General features: G+C 42.7%; 55 non-coding genes across 55 annotated transcripts; all 55 read right to left on the reverse strand.

Moving 5' to 3' along the window:
- Nucleotides 1–201: 201 nt before the first annotated feature.
- LOC126612965 (5S ribosomal RNA) lies at nt 202–320 on the reverse strand. The gene has a single exon (XR_007619513.1). It is a non-coding gene; the product is annotated as a 5S ribosomal RNA (ribosomal RNA).
- Nucleotides 321–517: 197 nt separating this feature from the next.
- On the reverse strand, nt 518–636 carry LOC126613076 (5S ribosomal RNA). Its single transcript, XR_007619623.1, has one exon. It is a non-coding gene; the product is annotated as a 5S ribosomal RNA (ribosomal RNA).
- A 197-nt stretch (nt 637–833) lies between these two features.
- LOC126613087 (5S ribosomal RNA) lies at nt 834–952 on the reverse strand. Its single transcript, XR_007619636.1, has one exon. It is a non-coding gene; the product is annotated as a 5S ribosomal RNA (ribosomal RNA).
- Nucleotides 953–1,149: 197 nt separating this feature from the next.
- LOC126613064 (5S ribosomal RNA) lies at nt 1,150–1,268 on the reverse strand. The gene has a single exon (XR_007619611.1). It is a non-coding gene; the product is annotated as a 5S ribosomal RNA (ribosomal RNA).
- A 197-nt stretch (nt 1,269–1,465) lies between these two features.
- On the reverse strand, nt 1,466–1,584 carry LOC126613099 (5S ribosomal RNA). The gene has a single exon (XR_007619648.1). It is a non-coding gene; the product is annotated as a 5S ribosomal RNA (ribosomal RNA).
- Nucleotides 1,585–1,781: 197 nt separating this feature from the next.
- Nucleotides 1,782–1,900, reverse strand: LOC126613111 (5S ribosomal RNA). The gene has a single exon (XR_007619660.1). It is a non-coding gene; the product is annotated as a 5S ribosomal RNA (ribosomal RNA).
- Nucleotides 1,901–2,098: 198 nt separating this feature from the next.
- On the reverse strand, nt 2,099–2,217 carry LOC126612972 (5S ribosomal RNA). Its single transcript, XR_007619520.1, has one exon. It is a non-coding gene; the product is annotated as a 5S ribosomal RNA (ribosomal RNA).
- A 197-nt stretch (nt 2,218–2,414) lies between these two features.
- On the reverse strand, nt 2,415–2,533 carry LOC126612984 (5S ribosomal RNA). The gene has a single exon (XR_007619532.1). It is a non-coding gene; the product is annotated as a 5S ribosomal RNA (ribosomal RNA).
- Nucleotides 2,534–2,730: 197 nt separating this feature from the next.
- Nucleotides 2,731–2,851, reverse strand: LOC126613065 (5S ribosomal RNA). Its single transcript, XR_007619613.1, has one exon. It is a non-coding gene; the product is annotated as a 5S ribosomal RNA (ribosomal RNA).
- Nucleotides 2,852–3,047: 196 nt separating this feature from the next.
- Nucleotides 3,048–3,166, reverse strand: LOC126612996 (5S ribosomal RNA). Its single transcript, XR_007619544.1, has one exon. It is a non-coding gene; the product is annotated as a 5S ribosomal RNA (ribosomal RNA).
- A 197-nt stretch (nt 3,167–3,363) lies between these two features.
- Nucleotides 3,364–3,482, reverse strand: LOC126613009 (5S ribosomal RNA). The gene has a single exon (XR_007619556.1). It is a non-coding gene; the product is annotated as a 5S ribosomal RNA (ribosomal RNA).
- Nucleotides 3,483–3,679: 197 nt separating this feature from the next.
- On the reverse strand, nt 3,680–3,798 carry LOC126613021 (5S ribosomal RNA). The gene has a single exon (XR_007619569.1). It is a non-coding gene; the product is annotated as a 5S ribosomal RNA (ribosomal RNA).
- A 197-nt stretch (nt 3,799–3,995) lies between these two features.
- On the reverse strand, nt 3,996–4,114 carry LOC126613033 (5S ribosomal RNA). Its single transcript, XR_007619581.1, has one exon. It is a non-coding gene; the product is annotated as a 5S ribosomal RNA (ribosomal RNA).
- A 197-nt stretch (nt 4,115–4,311) lies between these two features.
- Nucleotides 4,312–4,430, reverse strand: LOC126613045 (5S ribosomal RNA). Its single transcript, XR_007619593.1, has one exon. It is a non-coding gene; the product is annotated as a 5S ribosomal RNA (ribosomal RNA).
- A 197-nt stretch (nt 4,431–4,627) lies between these two features.
- Nucleotides 4,628–4,746, reverse strand: LOC126613057 (5S ribosomal RNA). The gene has a single exon (XR_007619605.1). It is a non-coding gene; the product is annotated as a 5S ribosomal RNA (ribosomal RNA).
- A 196-nt stretch (nt 4,747–4,942) lies between these two features.
- Nucleotides 4,943–5,061, reverse strand: LOC126613069 (5S ribosomal RNA). Its single transcript, XR_007619617.1, has one exon. It is a non-coding gene; the product is annotated as a 5S ribosomal RNA (ribosomal RNA).
- Nucleotides 5,062–5,258: 197 nt separating this feature from the next.
- On the reverse strand, nt 5,259–5,377 carry LOC126613075 (5S ribosomal RNA). The gene has a single exon (XR_007619621.1). It is a non-coding gene; the product is annotated as a 5S ribosomal RNA (ribosomal RNA).
- A 196-nt stretch (nt 5,378–5,573) lies between these two features.
- Nucleotides 5,574–5,691, reverse strand: LOC126613072 (5S ribosomal RNA). The gene has a single exon (XR_007619619.1). It is a non-coding gene; the product is annotated as a 5S ribosomal RNA (ribosomal RNA).
- Nucleotides 5,692–5,888: 197 nt separating this feature from the next.
- LOC126613077 (5S ribosomal RNA) lies at nt 5,889–6,007 on the reverse strand. Its single transcript, XR_007619624.1, has one exon. It is a non-coding gene; the product is annotated as a 5S ribosomal RNA (ribosomal RNA).
- A 198-nt stretch (nt 6,008–6,205) lies between these two features.
- On the reverse strand, nt 6,206–6,324 carry LOC126613078 (5S ribosomal RNA). The gene has a single exon (XR_007619625.1). It is a non-coding gene; the product is annotated as a 5S ribosomal RNA (ribosomal RNA).
- Nucleotides 6,325–6,521: 197 nt separating this feature from the next.
- Nucleotides 6,522–6,640, reverse strand: LOC126613079 (5S ribosomal RNA). The gene has a single exon (XR_007619626.1). It is a non-coding gene; the product is annotated as a 5S ribosomal RNA (ribosomal RNA).
- Nucleotides 6,641–6,837: 197 nt separating this feature from the next.
- Nucleotides 6,838–6,956, reverse strand: LOC126613080 (5S ribosomal RNA). The gene has a single exon (XR_007619627.1). It is a non-coding gene; the product is annotated as a 5S ribosomal RNA (ribosomal RNA).
- Nucleotides 6,957–7,153: 197 nt separating this feature from the next.
- On the reverse strand, nt 7,154–7,272 carry LOC126613081 (5S ribosomal RNA). The gene has a single exon (XR_007619629.1). It is a non-coding gene; the product is annotated as a 5S ribosomal RNA (ribosomal RNA).
- Nucleotides 7,273–7,469: 197 nt separating this feature from the next.
- Nucleotides 7,470–7,588, reverse strand: LOC126613082 (5S ribosomal RNA). Its single transcript, XR_007619630.1, has one exon. It is a non-coding gene; the product is annotated as a 5S ribosomal RNA (ribosomal RNA).
- Nucleotides 7,589–7,785: 197 nt separating this feature from the next.
- On the reverse strand, nt 7,786–7,904 carry LOC126613083 (5S ribosomal RNA). The gene has a single exon (XR_007619631.1). It is a non-coding gene; the product is annotated as a 5S ribosomal RNA (ribosomal RNA).
- A 197-nt stretch (nt 7,905–8,101) lies between these two features.
- LOC126613084 (5S ribosomal RNA) lies at nt 8,102–8,220 on the reverse strand. Its single transcript, XR_007619632.1, has one exon. It is a non-coding gene; the product is annotated as a 5S ribosomal RNA (ribosomal RNA).
- Nucleotides 8,221–8,417: 197 nt separating this feature from the next.
- LOC126613085 (5S ribosomal RNA) lies at nt 8,418–8,536 on the reverse strand. Its single transcript, XR_007619633.1, has one exon. It is a non-coding gene; the product is annotated as a 5S ribosomal RNA (ribosomal RNA).
- Nucleotides 8,537–8,730: 194 nt separating this feature from the next.
- On the reverse strand, nt 8,731–8,849 carry LOC126613086 (5S ribosomal RNA). Its single transcript, XR_007619635.1, has one exon. It is a non-coding gene; the product is annotated as a 5S ribosomal RNA (ribosomal RNA).
- A 197-nt stretch (nt 8,850–9,046) lies between these two features.
- LOC126613088 (5S ribosomal RNA) lies at nt 9,047–9,165 on the reverse strand. Its single transcript, XR_007619637.1, has one exon. It is a non-coding gene; the product is annotated as a 5S ribosomal RNA (ribosomal RNA).
- Nucleotides 9,166–9,362: 197 nt separating this feature from the next.
- Nucleotides 9,363–9,481, reverse strand: LOC126613089 (5S ribosomal RNA). The gene has a single exon (XR_007619638.1). It is a non-coding gene; the product is annotated as a 5S ribosomal RNA (ribosomal RNA).
- Nucleotides 9,482–9,678: 197 nt separating this feature from the next.
- Nucleotides 9,679–9,797, reverse strand: LOC126613090 (5S ribosomal RNA). The gene has a single exon (XR_007619639.1). It is a non-coding gene; the product is annotated as a 5S ribosomal RNA (ribosomal RNA).
- Nucleotides 9,798–9,996: 199 nt separating this feature from the next.
- On the reverse strand, nt 9,997–10,115 carry LOC126613091 (5S ribosomal RNA). Its single transcript, XR_007619640.1, has one exon. It is a non-coding gene; the product is annotated as a 5S ribosomal RNA (ribosomal RNA).
- A 195-nt stretch (nt 10,116–10,310) lies between these two features.
- LOC126613093 (5S ribosomal RNA) lies at nt 10,311–10,429 on the reverse strand. The gene has a single exon (XR_007619641.1). It is a non-coding gene; the product is annotated as a 5S ribosomal RNA (ribosomal RNA).
- Nucleotides 10,430–10,626: 197 nt separating this feature from the next.
- LOC126613094 (5S ribosomal RNA) lies at nt 10,627–10,745 on the reverse strand. The gene has a single exon (XR_007619642.1). It is a non-coding gene; the product is annotated as a 5S ribosomal RNA (ribosomal RNA).
- Nucleotides 10,746–10,942: 197 nt separating this feature from the next.
- On the reverse strand, nt 10,943–11,061 carry LOC126613095 (5S ribosomal RNA). Its single transcript, XR_007619643.1, has one exon. It is a non-coding gene; the product is annotated as a 5S ribosomal RNA (ribosomal RNA).
- Nucleotides 11,062–11,258: 197 nt separating this feature from the next.
- Nucleotides 11,259–11,377, reverse strand: LOC126613096 (5S ribosomal RNA). Its single transcript, XR_007619644.1, has one exon. It is a non-coding gene; the product is annotated as a 5S ribosomal RNA (ribosomal RNA).
- A 197-nt stretch (nt 11,378–11,574) lies between these two features.
- LOC126613097 (5S ribosomal RNA) lies at nt 11,575–11,693 on the reverse strand. Its single transcript, XR_007619646.1, has one exon. It is a non-coding gene; the product is annotated as a 5S ribosomal RNA (ribosomal RNA).
- A 197-nt stretch (nt 11,694–11,890) lies between these two features.
- LOC126613098 (5S ribosomal RNA) lies at nt 11,891–12,009 on the reverse strand. The gene has a single exon (XR_007619647.1). It is a non-coding gene; the product is annotated as a 5S ribosomal RNA (ribosomal RNA).
- A 197-nt stretch (nt 12,010–12,206) lies between these two features.
- Nucleotides 12,207–12,325, reverse strand: LOC126613100 (5S ribosomal RNA). The gene has a single exon (XR_007619649.1). It is a non-coding gene; the product is annotated as a 5S ribosomal RNA (ribosomal RNA).
- A 197-nt stretch (nt 12,326–12,522) lies between these two features.
- On the reverse strand, nt 12,523–12,641 carry LOC126613101 (5S ribosomal RNA). Its single transcript, XR_007619650.1, has one exon. It is a non-coding gene; the product is annotated as a 5S ribosomal RNA (ribosomal RNA).
- Nucleotides 12,642–12,838: 197 nt separating this feature from the next.
- On the reverse strand, nt 12,839–12,957 carry LOC126613102 (5S ribosomal RNA). Its single transcript, XR_007619651.1, has one exon. It is a non-coding gene; the product is annotated as a 5S ribosomal RNA (ribosomal RNA).
- Nucleotides 12,958–13,154: 197 nt separating this feature from the next.
- On the reverse strand, nt 13,155–13,273 carry LOC126613104 (5S ribosomal RNA). Its single transcript, XR_007619652.1, has one exon. It is a non-coding gene; the product is annotated as a 5S ribosomal RNA (ribosomal RNA).
- Nucleotides 13,274–13,470: 197 nt separating this feature from the next.
- LOC126613105 (5S ribosomal RNA) lies at nt 13,471–13,589 on the reverse strand. Its single transcript, XR_007619653.1, has one exon. It is a non-coding gene; the product is annotated as a 5S ribosomal RNA (ribosomal RNA).
- A 197-nt stretch (nt 13,590–13,786) lies between these two features.
- Nucleotides 13,787–13,905, reverse strand: LOC126613106 (5S ribosomal RNA). The gene has a single exon (XR_007619654.1). It is a non-coding gene; the product is annotated as a 5S ribosomal RNA (ribosomal RNA).
- A 197-nt stretch (nt 13,906–14,102) lies between these two features.
- On the reverse strand, nt 14,103–14,221 carry LOC126613107 (5S ribosomal RNA). Its single transcript, XR_007619655.1, has one exon. It is a non-coding gene; the product is annotated as a 5S ribosomal RNA (ribosomal RNA).
- A 197-nt stretch (nt 14,222–14,418) lies between these two features.
- LOC126613108 (5S ribosomal RNA) lies at nt 14,419–14,537 on the reverse strand. The gene has a single exon (XR_007619657.1). It is a non-coding gene; the product is annotated as a 5S ribosomal RNA (ribosomal RNA).
- A 197-nt stretch (nt 14,538–14,734) lies between these two features.
- Nucleotides 14,735–14,853, reverse strand: LOC126613109 (5S ribosomal RNA). The gene has a single exon (XR_007619658.1). It is a non-coding gene; the product is annotated as a 5S ribosomal RNA (ribosomal RNA).
- A 197-nt stretch (nt 14,854–15,050) lies between these two features.
- Nucleotides 15,051–15,169, reverse strand: LOC126613110 (5S ribosomal RNA). The gene has a single exon (XR_007619659.1). It is a non-coding gene; the product is annotated as a 5S ribosomal RNA (ribosomal RNA).
- Nucleotides 15,170–15,366: 197 nt separating this feature from the next.
- Nucleotides 15,367–15,485, reverse strand: LOC126613112 (5S ribosomal RNA). The gene has a single exon (XR_007619661.1). It is a non-coding gene; the product is annotated as a 5S ribosomal RNA (ribosomal RNA).
- Nucleotides 15,486–15,682: 197 nt separating this feature from the next.
- On the reverse strand, nt 15,683–15,799 carry LOC126613066 (5S ribosomal RNA). Its single transcript, XR_007619614.1, has one exon. It is a non-coding gene; the product is annotated as a 5S ribosomal RNA (ribosomal RNA).
- A 197-nt stretch (nt 15,800–15,996) lies between these two features.
- LOC126613113 (5S ribosomal RNA) lies at nt 15,997–16,115 on the reverse strand. Its single transcript, XR_007619662.1, has one exon. It is a non-coding gene; the product is annotated as a 5S ribosomal RNA (ribosomal RNA).
- A 197-nt stretch (nt 16,116–16,312) lies between these two features.
- On the reverse strand, nt 16,313–16,431 carry LOC126613115 (5S ribosomal RNA). The gene has a single exon (XR_007619663.1). It is a non-coding gene; the product is annotated as a 5S ribosomal RNA (ribosomal RNA).
- Nucleotides 16,432–16,628: 197 nt separating this feature from the next.
- Nucleotides 16,629–16,747, reverse strand: LOC126613116 (5S ribosomal RNA). The gene has a single exon (XR_007619664.1). It is a non-coding gene; the product is annotated as a 5S ribosomal RNA (ribosomal RNA).
- Nucleotides 16,748–16,944: 197 nt separating this feature from the next.
- LOC126613117 (5S ribosomal RNA) lies at nt 16,945–17,063 on the reverse strand. The gene has a single exon (XR_007619665.1). It is a non-coding gene; the product is annotated as a 5S ribosomal RNA (ribosomal RNA).
- A 197-nt stretch (nt 17,064–17,260) lies between these two features.
- Nucleotides 17,261–17,379, reverse strand: LOC126612967 (5S ribosomal RNA). Its single transcript, XR_007619514.1, has one exon. It is a non-coding gene; the product is annotated as a 5S ribosomal RNA (ribosomal RNA).
- Nucleotides 17,380–17,451: the final 72 nt, after the last annotated feature.

Genomic DNA, 17,451 nt, shown 5'->3' on the forward strand with positions numbered 1-17,451 from the left:
CATCCGTTATTCTATGACTTGTAATTGTATATAACCATTTCTTTGGCCGTAACCTTTACGCGTGTGAAAATCACACCGCCCCCCAACGATCGCACGAAATTCATAAATAAATGTTCATCACGACCGTCCCTCGAAAATTCAAAAAATATAATTAATAAATAAGCCGCTAACAATAACTACGAAAATTAAAAAGAGGTGGGGGGGATGCAACACGAGGACTTCCCAGGAGGTCACCCATCCTAGTACTACTCTCGCCCAAACTCGCTTAACTTCGGAGTTCTGATGGGATCCGGTGCATGTGAGTTGGTATGATCGCATCCGTTATTCTATGACTTGTAATTGTATATAACCATTTCTTTGGCCGTAACCTTTACGCGTGTGAAAATCACACCGCCCCCCAACGATCGCACGAAATTCATAAATAAATGTTCATCACGACCGTCCCTCGAAAATTCAAAAAATATAATTAATAAATAAGCCGCTAACAATAACTACGAAAATTAAAAAAGAGGTGGGGGGGATGCAACACGAGGACTTCCCAGGAGGTCACCCATCCTAGTACTACTCTCGCCCAAACTCGCTTAACTTCGGAGTTCTGATGGGATCCGGTGCATGTGAGTTGGTATGATCGCATCCGTTATTCTATGACTTGTAATTGTATATAACCATTTCTTTGGCCGTAACCTTTACGCGTGTGAAAATCACACCGCCCCCCAACGATCGCACGAAATTCATAAATAAATGTTCATCACGACCGTCCCTCGAAAATTCAAAAAATATAATTAATAAATAAGCCGCTAACAATAACTACGAAAATTAAAAAAGAGGTGGGGGGGATGCAACACGAGGACTTCCCAGGAGGTCACCCATCCTAGTACTACTCTCGCCCAAACTCGCTTAACTTCGGAGTTCTGATGGGATCCGGTGCATGTGAGTTGGTATGATCGCATCCGTTATTCTATGACTTGTAATTGTATATAACCATTTCTTTGGCCGTAACCTTTACGCGTGTGAAAATCACACCGCCCCCCAACGATCGCACGAAATTCATAAATAAATGTTCATCACGACCGTCCCTCGAAAATTCAAAAAATATAATTAATAAATAAGCCGCTAACAATAACTACGAAAATTAAAAAAGAGGTGGGGGGGATGCAACACGAGGACTTCCCAGGAGGTCACCCATCCTAGTACTACTCTCGCCCAAACACGCTTAACTTCGGAGTTCTGATGGGATCCGGTGCATGTGAGTTGGTATGATCGCATCCGTTATTCTATGACTTGTAATTGTATATAACCATTTCTTTGGCCGTAACCTTTACGCGTGTGAAAATCACACCGCCCCCCAACGATCGCACGAAATTCATAAATAAATGTTCATCACGACCGTCCCGCGAAAATTCAAAAAATATAATTAATAAATAAGCCGCTAACAATAACTACGAAAATTAAAAAAGAGGTGGGGGGGATGCAACACGAGGACTTCCCAGGAGGTCACCCATCCTAGTACTACTCTCGCCCAAACTCGCTTAACTTCGGAGTTCTGATGGGATCCGGTGCATGTGAGTTGGTATGATCGCATCCGTTATTCTATGACTTGTAATTGTATATAACCATTTCTTTGGCCGTAACCTTTACGCGTGTGAAAATCACACCGCCCCCCAACGATCGCACGAAATTCATAAATAAATGTTCATCACGACCGTCCCTCGAAAATTCAAAAAATATAATTAATAAATAAGCCGCTAACAATAACTACGAAAATTAAAAAAGAGGTGGGGGGGATGCAACACGAGGACTTCCCAGGAGGTCACCCATCCTAGTACTACTCTCGCCCAAACTCGCTTAACTTCGGAGTTCTGATGGGATCCGGTGCATGTGAGTTGGTATGATCGCATCCGTTATTCTATGACTTGTAATTGTATATAACCATTTCTTTGGCCGTAACCTTTACGCGTGTGAAAATCACACCGCCCCCCCAACGATCGCACGAAATTCATAAATAAATGTTCATCACGACCGTCCCTCGAAAATTCAAAAAATATAATTAATAAATAAGCCGCTAACAATAACTACGAAAATTAAAAAAGAGGTGGGGGGGATGCAACACGAGGACTTCCCAGGAGGTCACCCATCCTAGTACTACTCTCGCCCAAACTCGCTTAACTTCGGAGTTCTGATGGGATCCGGTGCATGTGAGTTGGTATGATCGCATCCGTTATTCTATGACTTGTAATTGTATATAACCATTTCTTTGGCCGTAACCTTTACGCGTGTGAAAATCACACCGCCCCCCAACGATCGCACGAAATTCATAAATAAATGTTCATCACGACCGTCCCTCGAAAATTCAAAAAATATAATTAATAAATAAGCCGCTAACAATAACTACGAAAATTAAAAAAGAGGTGGGGGGGATGCAACACGAGGACTTCCCAGGAGGTCACCCATCCTAGTACTACTCTCGCCCAAACTCGCTTAACTTCGGAGTTCTGATGGGATCCGGTGCATGTGAGTTGGTATGATCGCATCCGTTATTCTATGACTTGTAATTGTATATAACCATTTCTTTGGCCGTAACCTTTACGCGTGTGAAAATCACACCGCCCCCCAACGATCGCACGAAATTCATAAATAAATGTTCATCACGACCGTCCCTCGAAAATTCAAAAAATATAATTAATAAATAAGCCGCTAACAATAACTACGAAAATTAAAAAAGAGGTGGGGGGGATGCAACACGAGGACTTCCCAGGAGGTCACCCATCCTAGTACTACTCTCGCCCAAACTCGCTTAACTTCGGAGTTCTGATGGGATCCGGTGCATGTGTGAGTTGGTATGATCGCATCCGTTATTCTATGACTTGTAATTGTATATAACCATTTCTTTGGCCGTAACCTTTACGCGTGTGAAAATCACACCGCCCCCCAACGATCGCACGAAATTCATAAATAAATGTTCATCACGACCGTCCCTCGAAAATTCAAAAATATAATTAATAAATAAGCCGCTAACAATAACTACGAAAATTAAAAAAGAGGTGGGGGGGATGCAACACGAGGACTTCCCAGGAGGTCACCCATCCTAGTACTACTCTCGCCCAAACTCGCTTAACTTCGGAGTTCTGATGGGATCCGGTGCATGTGAGTTGGTATGATCGCATCCGTTATTCTATGACTTGTAATTGTATATAACCATTTCTTTGGCCGTAACCTTTACGCGTGTGAAAATCACACCGCCCCCCAACGATCGCACGAAATTCATAAATAAATGTTCATCACGACCGTCCCTCGAAAATTCAAAAAATATAATTAATAAATAAGCCGCTAACAATAACTACGAAAATTAAAAAAGAGGTGGGGGGGATGCAACACGAGGACTTCCCAGGAGGTCACCCATCCTAGTACTACTCTCGCCCAAACTCGCTTAACTTCGGAGTTCTGATGGGATCCGGTGCATGTGAGTTGGTATGATCGCATCCGTTATTCTATGACTTGTAATTGTATATAACCATTTCTTTGGCCGTAACCTTTACGCGTGTGAAAATCACACCGCCCCCCAACGATCGCACGAAATTCATAAATAAATGTTCATCACGACCGTCCCTCGAAAATTCAAAAAATATAATTAATAAATAAGCCGCTAACAATAACTACGAAAATTAAAAAAGAGGTGGGGGGGATGCAACACGAGGACTTCCCAGGAGGTCACCCATCCTAGTACTACTCTCGCCCAAACTCGCTTAACTTCGGAGTTCTGATGGGATCCGGTGCATGTGAGTTGGTATGATCGCATCCGTTATTCTATGACTTGTAATTGTATATAACCATTTCTTTGGCCGTAACCTTTACGCGTGTGAAAATCACACCGCCCCCCAACGATCGCACGAAATTCATAAATAAATGTTCATCACGACCGTCCCTCGAAAATTCAAAAAATATAATTAATAAATAAGCCGCTAACAATAACTACGAAAATTAAAAAAGAGGTGGGGGGGATGCAACACGAGGACTTCCCAGGAGGTCACCCATCCTAGTACTACTCTCGCCCAAACTCGCTTAACTTCGGAGTTCTGATGGGATCCGGTGCATGTGAGTTGGTATGATCGCATCCGTTATTCTATGACTTGTAATTGTATATAACCATTTCTTTGGCCGTAACCTTTACGCGTGTGAAAATCACACCGCCCCCCAACGATCGCACGAAATTCATAAATAAATGTTCATCACGACCGTCCCTCGAAAATTCAAAAAATATAATTAATAAATAAGCCGCTAACAATAACTACGAAAATTAAAAAAGAGGTGGGGGGGATGCAACACGAGGACTTCCCAGGAGGTCACCCATCCTAGTACTACTCTCGCCCAAACTCGCTTAACTTCGGAGTTCTGATGGGATCCGGTGCATGTGAGTTGGTATGATCGCATCCGTTATTCTATGACTTGTAATTGTATATAACCATTTCTTTGGCCGTAACCTTTACGCGTGTGAAAATCACACCGCCCCCCAACGATCGCACGAAATTCATAAATAAATGTTCATCACGACCGTCCCTCGAAAATTCAAAAAATATAATTAATAAATAAGCCGCTAACAATAACTACGAAAATTAAAAAAGAGGTGGGGGGGATGCAACACGAGGACTTCCCAGGAGGTCACCCATCCTAGTACTACTCTCGCCCAAACTCGCTTAACTTCGGAGTTCTGATGGGATCCGGTGCATGTGAGTTGGTATGATCGCATCCGTTATTCTATGACTTGTAATTGTATATAACCATTTCTTTGGCCGTAACCTTTACGCGTGTGAAAATCACACCGCCCCCCAACGATCGCACGAAATTCATAAATAAATGTTCATCACGACCGTCCCTCGAAAATTCAAAAATATAATTAATAAATAAGCCGCTAACAATAACTACGAAAATTAAAAAAGAGGTGGGGGGGATGCAACACGAGGACTTCCCAGGAGGTCACCCATCCTAGTACTACTCTCGCCCAAACTCGCTTAACTTCGGAGTTCTGATGGGATCCGGTGCATGTGAGTTGGTATGATCGCATCCGTTATTCTATGACTTGTAATTGTATATAACCATTTCTTTGGCCGTAACCTTTACGCGTGTGAAAATCACACCGCCCCCCAACGATCGCACGAAATTCATAAATAAATGTTCATCACGACCGTCCCTCGAAAATTCAAAAAATATAATTAATAAATAAGCCGCTAACAATAACTACGAAAATTAAAAAAGAGGTGGGGGGGATGCAACACGAGGACTTCCCAGGAGGTCACCCATCCTAGTACTACTCTCGCCCAAACTCGCTTAACTTCGGAGTTCTGATGGGATCCGGTGCATGTGAGTTGGTATGATCGCATCCGTTATTCTATGACTTGTAATTGTATATAACCATTTCTTTGGCCGTAACCTTTACGCGTGTGAAAATCACACCGCCCCCCAACGATCGCACGAATTCATAAATAAATGTTCATCACGACCGTCCCTCGAAAATTCAAAAAATATAATTAATAAATAAGCCGCTAACAATAACTACGAAAATTAAAAAAGAGGTGGGGGGGATGCAACACGAGGACTTCCCAGGAGGTCACCCATCCTAGTACTACTCTCGCCCAAACTCGCTAACTTCGGAGTTCTGATGGGATCCGGTGCATGTGAGTTGGTATGATCGCATCCGTTATTCTATGACTTGTAATTGTATATAACCATTTCTTTGGCCGTAACCTTTACGCGTGTGAAAATCACACCGCCCCCCAACGATCGCACGAAATTCATAAATAAATGTTCATCACGACCGTCCCTCGAAAATTCAAAAAATATAATTAATAAATAAGCCGCTAACAATAACTACGAAAATTAAAAAAGAGGTGGGGGGGATGCAACACGAGGACTTCCCAGGAGGTCACCCATCCTAGTACTACTCTCGCCCAAACTCGCTTAACTTCGGAGTTCTGATGGGATCCGGTGCATGTGAGTTGGTATGATCGCATCCGTTATTCTATGACTTGTAATTGTATATAACCATTTCTTTGGCCGTAACCTTTACGCGTGTGAAAATCACACCGCCCCCCAACGATCGCACGAAATTCATAAATAAATGTTCATCACGACCGTCCCTCGAAAATTCAAAAAATATAATTAATAAATAAGCCGCTAACAATAACTACGAAAATTAAAAAAGAGGTGGGGGGGGATGCAACACGAGGACTTCCCAGGAGGTCACCCATCCTAGTACTACTCTCGCCCAAACTCGCTTAACTTCGGAGTTCTGATGGGATCCGGTGCATGTGAGTTGGTATGATCGCATCCGTTATTCTATGACTTGTAATTGTATATAACCATTTCTTTGGCCGTAACCTTTACGCGTGTGAAAATCACACCGCCCCCCAACGATCGCACGAAATTCATAAATAAATGTTCATCACGACCGTCCCTCGAAAATTCAAAAAATATAATTAATAAATAAGCCGCTAACAATAACTACGAAAATTAAAAAAGAGGTGGGGGGGATGCAACACGAGGACTTCCCAGGAGGTCACCCATCCTAGTACTACTCTCGCCCAAACTCGCTTAACTTCGGAGTTCTGATGGGATCCGGTGCATGTGAGTTGGTATGATCGCATCCGTTTTTCTATGACTTGTAATTGTATATAACCATTTCTTTGGCCGTAACCTTTACGCGTGTGAAAATCACACCGCCCCCCAACGATCGCACGAAATTCATAAATAAATGTTCATCACGACCGTCCCTCGAAAATTCAAAAAATATAATTAATAAATAAGCCGCTAACAATAACTACGAAAATTAAAAAAGAGGTGGGGGGGATGCAACACGAGGACTTCCCAGGAGGTCACCCATCCTAGTACTACTCTCGCCCAAACTCGCTTAACTTCGGAGTTCTGATGGGATCCGGTGCATGTGAGTTGGTATGATCGCATCCGTTATTCTATGACTTGTAATTGTATATAACCATTTCTTTGGCCGTAACCTTTACGCGTGTGAAAATCACACCGCCCCCCAACGATCGCACGAAATTCATAAATAAATGTTCATCACGACCGTCCCTCGAAAATTCAAAAAATATAATTAATAAATAAGCCGCTAACAATAACTACGAAAATTAAAAAAGAGGTGGGGGGGATGCAACACGAGGACTTCCCAGGAGGTCACCCATCCTAGTACTACTCTCGCCCAAACTCGCTTAACTTCGGAGTTCTGATGGGATCCGGTGCATGTGAGTTGGTATGATCGCATCCGTTATTCTATGACTTGTAATTGTATATAACCATTTCTTTGGCCGTAACCTTTACGCGTGTGAAAATCACACCGCCCCCCAACGATCGCACGAAATTCATAAATAAATGTTCATCACGACCGTCCCTCGAAAATTCAAAAAATATAATTAATAAATAAGCCGCTAACAATAACTACGAAAATTAAAAAAGAGGTGGGGGGGATGCAACACGAGGACTTCCCAGGAGGTCACCCATCCTAGTACTACTCTCGCCCAAACTCGCTTAACTTCGGAGTTCTGATGGGATCCGGTGCATGTGAGTTGGTATGATCGCATCCGTTATTCTATGACTTGTAATTGTATATAACCATTTCTTTGGCCGTAACCTTTACGCGTGTGAAAATCACACCGCCCCCCAACGATCGCACGAAATTCATAAATAAATGTTCATCACGACCGTCCCTCGAAAATTCAAAAAATATAATTAATAAATAAGCCGCTAACAATAACTACGAAAATTAAAAAAGAGGTGGGGGGGATGCAACACGAGGACTTCCCAGGAGGTCACCCATCCTAGTACTACTCTCGCCCAAACTCGCTTAACTTCGGAGTTCTGATGGGATCCGGTGCATGTGAGTTGGTATGATCGCATCCGTTATTCTATGACTTGTAATTGTATATAACCATTTCTTTGGCCGTAACCTTTACGCGTGTGAAAATCACACCGCCCCCCAACGATCGCACGAAATTCATAAATAAATGTTCATCACGACCGTCCCTCGAAAATTCAAAAAATATAATTAATAAATAAGCCGCTAACAATAACTACGAAAATTAAAAAAGAGGTGGGGGGGATGCAACACGAGGACTTCCCAGGAGGTCACCCATCCTAGTACTACTCTCGCCCAAACTCGCTTAACTTCGGAGTTCTGATGGGATCCGGTGCATGTGAGTTGGTATGATCGCATCCGTTATTCTATGACTTGTAATTGTATATAACCATTTCTTTGGCCGTAACCTTTACGCGTGTGAAAATCACACCGCCCCCCAACGATCGCACGAAATTCATAAATAAATGTTCATCACGACCGTCCCTCGAAAATTCAAAAAATATAATTAATAAATAAGCCGCTAACAATAACTACGAAAATTAAAAAAGAGGTGGGGGGGATGCAACACGAGGACTTCCCAGGAGGTCACCCATCCTAGTACTACTCTCGCCCAAACTCGCTTAACTTCGGAGTTCTGATGGGATCCGGTGCATGTGAGTTGGTATGATCGCATCCGTTATTCTATGACTTGTAATTGTATATAACCATTTCTTTGGCCGTAACCTTTACGCGTGTGAAAATCACACCGCCCCCCAACGATCGCACGAAATTCATAAATAAATGTTCATCACGACCGTCCCTCGAAATTCAAAAATATAATTAATAAATAAGCCGCTAACAATAACTACGAAAATTAAAAAGAGGTGGGGGGGATGCAACACGAGGACTTCCCAGGAGGTCACCCATCCTAGTACTACTCTCGCCCAAACTCGCTTAACTTCGGAGTTCTGATGGGATCCGGTGCATGTGAGTTGGTATGATCGCATCCGTTATTCTATGACTTGTAATTGTATATAACCATTTCTTTGGCCGTAACCTTTACGCGTGTGAAAATCACACCGCCCCCCAACGATCGCACGAAATTCATAAATAAATGTTCATCACGACCGTCCCTCGAAAATTCAAAAAATATAATTAATAAATAAGCCGCTAACAATAACTACGAAAATTAAAAAAGAGGTGGGGGGGATGCAACACGAGGACTTCCCAGGAGGTCACCCATCCTAGTACTACTCTCGCCCAAACTCGCTTAACTTCGGAGTTCTGATGGGATCCGGTGCATGTGAGTTGGTATGATCGCATCCGTTATTCTATGACTTGTAATTGTATATAACCATTTCTTTGGCCGTAACCTTTACGCGTGTGAAAATCACACCGCCCCCCAACGATCGCACGAAATTCATAAATAAATGTTCATCACGACCGTCCCTCGAAAATTCAAAAAATATAATTAATAAATAAGCCGCTAACAATAACTACGAAAATTAAAAAAGAGGTGGGGGGGATGCAACACGAGGACTTCCCAGGAGGTCACCCATCCTAGTACTACTCTCGCCCAAACTCGCTTAACTTCGGAGTTCTGATGGGATCCGGTGCATGTGAGTTGGTATGATCGCATCCGTTATTCTATGACTTGTAATTGTATATAACCATTTCTTTGGCCGTAACCTTTACGCGTGTGAAAATCACACCGCCCCCCAACGATCGCACGAAATTCATAAATAAATGTTCATCACGACCGTCCCTCGAAAATTCAAAAAATATAATTAATAAATAAGCCGCTAACAATAACTACGAAAATTAAAAAAGAGGTGGGGGGGATGCAACACGAGGACTTCCCAGGAGGTCACCCATCCTAGTACTACTCTCGCCCAAACTCGCTTAACTTCGGAGTTCTGATGGGATCCGGTGCATGTGAGTTGGTATGATCGCATCCGTTATTCTATGACTTGTAATTGTATATAACCATTTCTTTGGCCGTAACCTTTACGCGTGTGAAAATCACACCGCCCCCCAACGATCGCACGAAATTCATAAATAAATGTTCATCACGACCGTCCCTCGAAAATTCAAAAAATATAATTAATAAATAAGCCGCTAACAATAACTACGAAAATTAAAAAAGAGGTGGGGGGGGGATGCAACACGAGGACTTCCCAGGAGGTCACCCATCCTAGTACTACTCTCGCCCAAACTCGCTTAACTTCGGAGTTCTGATGGGATCCGGTGCATGTGAGTTGGTATGATCGCATCCGTTATTCTATGACTTGTAATTGTATATAACCATTTCTTTGGCCGTAACCTTTACGCGTGTGAAAATCACACCGCCCCCAACGATCGCACGAAATTCATAAATAAATGTTCATCACGACCGTCCCTCGAAAATTCAAAAAATATAATTAATAAATAAGCCGCTAACAATAACTACGAAATTAAAAAAGAGGTGGGGGGGATGCAACACGAGGACTTCCCAGGAGGTCACCCATCCTAGTACTACTCTCGCCCAAACTCGCTTAACTTCGGAGTTCTGATGGGATCCGGTGCATGTGAGTTGGTATGATCGCATCCGTTATTCTATGACTTGTAATTGTATATAACCATTTCTTTGGCCGTAACCTTTACGCGTGTGAAAATCACACCGCCCCCCAACGATCGCACGAAATTCATAAATAAATGTTCATCACGACCGTCCCTCGAAAATTCAAAAAATATAATTAATAAATAAGCCGCTAACAATAACTACGAAAATTAAAAAAGAGGTGGGGGGGATGCAACACGAGGACTTCCCAGGAGGTCACCCATCCTAGTACTACTCTCGCCCAAACTCGCTTAACTTCGGAGTTCTGATGGGATCCGGTGCATGTGAGTTGGTATGATCGCATCCGTTATTCTATGACTTGTAATTGTATATAACCATTTCTTTGGCCGTAACCTTTACGCGTGTGAAAATCACACCGCCCCCCAACGATCGCACGAAATTCATAAATAAATGTTCATCACGACCGTCCCTCGAAAATTCAAAAAATATAATTAATAAATAAGCCGCTAACAATAACTACGAAAATTAAAAAAGAGGTGGGGGGGATGCAACACGAGGACTTCCCAGGAGGTCACCCATCCTAGTACTACTCTCGCCCAAACTCGCTTAACTTCGGAGTTCTGATGGGATCCGGTGCATGTGAGTTGGTATGATCGCATCCGTTATTCTATGACTTGTAATTGTATATAACCATTTCTTTGGCCGTAACCTTTACGCGTGTGAAAATCACACCGCCCCCCAACGATCGCACGAAATTCATAAATAAATGTTCATCACGACCGTCCCTCGAAAATTCAAAAAATATAATTAATAAATAAGCCGCTAACAATAACTACGAAAATTAAAAAAGAGGTGGGGGGGATGCAACACGAGGACTTCCCAGGAGGTCACCCATCCTAGTACTACTCTCGCCCAAACTCGCTTAACTTCGGAGTTCTGATGGGATCCGGTGCATGTGAGTTGGTATGATCGCATCCGTTATTCTATGACTTGTAATTGTATATAACCATTTCTTTGGCCGTAACCTTTACGCGTGTGAAAATCACACCGCCCCCCAACGATCGCACGAAATTCATAAATAAATGTTCATCACGACCGTCCCTCGAAAATTCAAAAAATATAATTAATAAATAAGCCGCTAACAATAACTACGAAAATTAAAAAAGAGGTGGGGGGGATGCAACACGAGGACTTCCCAGGAGGTCACCCATCCTAGTACTACTCTCGCCCAAACTCGCTTAACTTCGGAGTTCTGATGGGATCCGGTGCATGTGAGTTGGTATGATCGCATCCGTTATTCTATGACTTGTAATTGTATATAACCATTTCTTTGGCCGTAACCTTTACGCGTGTGAAAATCACACCGCCCCCCAACGATCGCACGAAATTCATAAATAAATGTTCATCACGACCGTCCCTCGAAAATTCAAAAAATATAATTAATAAATAAGCCGCTAACAATAACTACGAAAATTAAAAAAGAGGTGGGGGGGATGCAACACGAGGACTTCCCAGGAGGTCACCCATCCTAGTACTACTCTCGCCCAAACTCGCTTAACTTCGGAGTTCTGATGGGATCCGGTGCATGTGAGTTGGTATGATCGCATCCGTTATTCTATGACTTGTAATTGTATATAACCATTTCTTTGGCCGTAACCTTTACGCGTGTGAAAATCACACCGCCCCCCAACGATCGCACGAAATTCATAAATAAATGTTCATCACGACCGTCCCTCGAAAATTCAAAAAATATAATTAATAAATAAGCCGCTAACAATAACTACGAAAATTAAAAAAGAGGTGGGGGGGATGCAACACGAGGACTTCCCAGGAGGTCACCCATCCTAGTACTACTCTCGCCCAAACTCGCTTAACTTCGGAGTTCTGATGGGATCCGGTGCATGTGAGTTGGTATGATCGCATCCGTTATTCTATGACTTGTAATTGTATATAACCATTTCTTTGGCCGTAACCTTTACGCGTGTGAAAATCACACCGCCCCCCAACGATCGCACGAAATTCATAAATAAATGTTCATCACGACCGTCCCTCGAAAATTCAAAAAATATAATTAATAAATAAGCCGCTAACAATAACTACGAAAATTAAAAAAGAGGTGGGGGGGATGCAACACGAGGACTTCCCAGGAGGTCACCCATCCTAGTACTACTCTCGCCCAAACTCGCTTAACTTCGGAGTTCTGATGGGATCCGGTGCATGTGAGTTGGTATGATCGCATCCGTTATTCTATGACTTGTAATTGTATATAACCATTTCTTTGGCCGTAACCTTTACGCGTGTGAAAATCACACCGCCCCCCAACGATCGCACGAAATTCATAAATAAATGTTCATCACGACCGTCCCTCGAAAATTCAAAAAATATAATTAATAAATAAGCCGCTAACAATAACTACGAAAATTAAAAAAGAGGTGGGGGGGATGCAACACGAGGACTTCCCAGGAGGTCACCCATCCTAGTACTACTCTCGCCCAAACTCGCTTAACTTCGGAGTTCTGATGGGATCCGGTGCATGTGAGTTGGTATGATCGCATCCGTTATTCTATGACTTGTAATTGTATATAACCATTTCTTTGGCCGTAACCTTTACGCGTGTGAAAATCACACCGCCCCCCAACGATCGCACGAAATTCATAAATAAATGTTCATCACGACCGTCCCTCGAAAATTCAAAAAATATAATTAATAAATAAGCCGCTAACAATAACTACGAAAATTAAAAAAGAGGTGGGGGGGATGCAACACGAGGACTTCCCAGGAGGTCACCCATCCTAGTACTACTCTCGCCCAAACTCGCTTAACTTCGGAGTTCTGATGGGATCCGGTGCATGTGAGTTGGTATGATCGCATCCGTTATTCTATGACTTGTAATTGTATATAACCATTTCTTTGGCCGTAACCTTTACGCGTGTGAAAATCACACCGCCCCCCAACGATCGCACGAAATTCATAAATAAATGTTCATCACGACCGTCCCTCGAAAATTCAAAAAATATAATTAATAAATAAGCCGCTAACAATAACTACGAAAATTAAAAAAGAGGTGGGGGGGATGCAACACGAGGACTTCCCAGGAGGTCACCCATCCTAGTACTACTCTCGCCCAAACTCGCTTAACTTCGGAGTTCTGATGGGATCCGGTGCATGTGAGTTGGTATGATCGCATCCGTTATTCTATGACTTGTAATTGTATATAACCATTTCTTTGGCCGTAACCTTTACGCGTGTGAAAATCACACCGCCCCCCAACGATCGCACGAAATTCATAAATAAATGTTCATCACGACCGTCCCTCGAAAATTCAAAAAATATAATTAATAAATAAGCCGCTAACAATAACTACGAAAATTAAAAAAGAGGTGGGGGGGATGCAACACGAGGACTTCCCAGGAGGTCACCCATCCTAGTACTACTCTCGCCCAAACTCGCTTAACTTCGGAGTTCTGATGGGATCCGGTGCATGTGAGTTGGTATGATCGCATCCGTTATTCTATGACTTGTAATTGTATATAACCATTTCTTTGGCCGTAACCTTTACGCGTGTGAAAATCACACCGCCCCCCAACGATCGCACGAAATTCATAAATAAATGTTCATCACGACCGTCCCTCGAAAATTCAAAAAATATAATTAATAAATAAGCCGCTAACAATAACTACGAAAATTAAAAAAGAGGTGGGGGGGATGCAACACGAGGACTTCCCAGGAGGTCACCCATCCTAGTACTACTCTCGCCCAAACTCGCTTAACTTCGGAGTTCTGATGGGATCCGGTGCATGTGAGTTGGTATGATCGCATCCGTTATTCTATGACTTGTAATTGTATATAACCATTTCTTTGGCCGTAACCTTTACGCGTGTGAAAATCACACCGCCCCCCAACGATCGCACGAAATTCATAAATAAATGTTCATCACGACCGTCCCTCGAAAATTCAAAAAATATAATTAATAAATAAGCCGCTAACAATAACTACGAAAATTAAAAAAGAGGTGGGGGGGATGCAACACGAGGACTTCCCAGGAGGTCACCCATCCTAGTACTACTCTCGCCCAAACTCGCTTAACTTCGGAGTTCTGATGGGATCCGGTGCATGTGAGTTGGTATGATCGCATCCGTTATTCTATGACTTGTAATTGTATATAACCATTTCTTTGGCCGTAACCTTTACGCGTGTGAAAATCACACCGCCCCCCAACGATCGCACGAAATTCATAAATAAATGTTCATCACGACCGTCCCTCGAAAATTCAAAAAATATAATTAATAAATAAGCCGCTAACAATAACTACGAAAATTAAAAAAGAGGTGGGGGGGATGCAACACGAGGACTTCCCAGGAGGTCACCCATCCTAGTACTACTCTCGCCCAAACTCGCTTAACTTCGGAGTTCTGATGGGATCCGGTGCATGTGAGTTGGTATGATCGCATCCGTTATTCTATGACTTGTAATTGTATATAACCATTTCTTTGGCCGTAACCTTTACGCGTGTGAAAATCACACCGCCCCCCAACGATCGCACGAAATTCATAAATAAATGTTCATCACGACCGTCCCTCGAAAATTCAAAAAATATAATTAATAAATAAGCCGCTAACAATAACTACGAAAATTAAAAAAGAGGTGGGGGGGATGCAACACGAGGACTTCCCAGGAGGTCACCCATCCTAGTACTACTCTCGCCCAAACTCGCTTAACTTCGGAGTTCTGATGGGATCCGGTGCATGTGAGTTGGTATGATCGCATCCGTTATTCTATGACTTGTAATTGTATATAACCATTTCTTTGGCCGTAACCTTTACGCGTGTGAAAATCACACCGCCCCCCAACGATCGCACGAAATTCATAAATAAATGTTCATCACGACCGTCCCTCGAAAATTCAAAAAATATAATTAATAAATAAGCCGCTAACAATAACTACGAAAATTAAAAAAGAGGTGGGGGGGATGCAACACGAGGACTTCCCAGGAGGTCACCCATCCTAGTACTACTCTCGCCCAAACTCGCTTAACTTCGGAGTTCTGATGGGATCCGGTGCATGTGAGTTGGTATGATCGCATCCGTTATTCTATGACTTGTAATTGTATATAACCATTTCTTTGGCCGTAACCTTTACGCGTGTGAAAATCACACCGCCCCCCAACGATCGCACGAAATTCATAAATAAATGTTCATCACGACCGTCCCTCGAAAATTCAAAAAATATAATTAATAAATAAGCCGCTAACAATAACTACGAAAATTAAAAAAGAGGTGGGGGGGATGCAACACGAGGACTTCCCAGGAGGTCACCCATCCTAGTACTACTCGCCCAAACTCGCTTAACTTCGGAGTTCTGATGGGATCCGGTGCATGTGAGTTGGTATGATCGCATCCGTTATTCTATGACTTGTAATTGTATATAACCATTTCTTTGGCCGTAACCTTTACGCGTGTGAAAATCACACCGCCCCCCAACGATCGCACGAAATTCATAAATAAATGTTCATCACGACCGTCCCTCGAAAATTCAAAAAATATAATTAATAAATAAGCCGCTAACAATAACTACGAAAATTAAAAAAGAGGTGGGGGGGATGCAACACGAGGACTTCCCAGGAGGTCACCCATCCTAGTACTACTCTCGCCCAAACTCGCTTAACTTCGGAGTTCTGATGGGATCCGGTGCATGTGAGTTGGTATGATCGCATCCGTTATTCTATGACTTGTAATTGTATATAACCATTTCTTTGGCCGTAACCTTTACGCGTGTGAAAATCACACCGCCCCCCAACGATCGCACGAAATTCATAAATAAATGTTCATCACGACCGTCCCTCGAAAATTCAAAAAATATAATTAATAAATAAGCCGCTAACAATAACTACGAAAATTAAAAAAGAGGTGGGGGGGATGCAACACGAGGACTTCCCAGGAGGTCACCCATCCTAGTACTACTCTCGCCCAAACTCGCTTAACTTCGGAGTTCTGATGGGATCCGGTGCATGTGAGTTGGTATGATCGCATCCGTTATTCTATGACTTGTAATTGTATATAACCATTTCTTTGGCCGTAACCTTTACGCGTGTGAAAATCACACCGCCCCCCAACGATCGCACGAAATTCATAAATAAATGTTCATCACGACCGTCCCTCGAAAATTCAAAAAATATAATTAATAAATAAGCCGCTAACAATAACTACGAAAATTAAAAAAGAGGTGGGGGGGATGCAACACGAGGACTTCCCAGGAGGTCACCCATCCTAGTACTACTCTCGCCCAAACTCGCTTAACTTCGGAGTTCTGATGGGATCCGGTGCATGTGAGTTGGTATGATCGCATCCGTTATTCTATGACTTGTAATTGTATATAACCATTTCTTTGGCCGTAACCTTTACGCGTGTGAAAATCACACCGCCCCCCAACGATCGCACGAAATTCATAAATAAATGTTCATCACGACCGTCCCTCGAAAATTCAAAAAATATAATTAATAAATAAGCCGCTAACAATAACTACGAAAATTAAAAAAGAGGTGGGGGGGATGCAACACGAGGACTTCCCAGGAGGTCACCCATCCTAGTACTACTCTCGCCCAAACTCGCTTAACTTCGGAGTTCTGATGGGATCCGGTGCATGTGAGTTGGTATGATCGCATCCGTTATTCTATGACTTGTAATTGTATATAACCATTTCTTTGGCCGTAACCTTTACGCGTGTGAAAATCACACCGCCCCCCAACGATCGCACGAAATTCATAAATAAATGTTCATCACGACCGTCCCTCGAAAATTCAAAAAATATAATTAATAAATAAGCCGCTAACAATAACTACGAAAATTAAAAAAGAGGTGGGGGGGATGCAACACGAGGACTTCCCAGGAGGTCACCCATCCTAGTACTACTCTCGCCCAAACTCGCTTAACTTCGGAGTTCTGATGGGATCCGGTGCATGTGAGTTGGTATGATCGCATCCGTTATTCTATGACTTGTAATTGTATATAACCATTTCTTTGGCCGTAACCTTTACGCGTGTGAAAATCACACC

The sequence above is a fragment of the Malus sylvestris genome (assembly GCF_916048215.2).
Source record: "Malus sylvestris chromosome 4 unlocalized genomic scaffold, drMalSylv7.2 SUPER_4_unloc_4, whole genome shotgun sequence".
Lineage (NCBI taxonomy): Eukaryota > Viridiplantae > Streptophyta > Magnoliopsida > Rosales > Rosaceae > Malus > Malus sylvestris.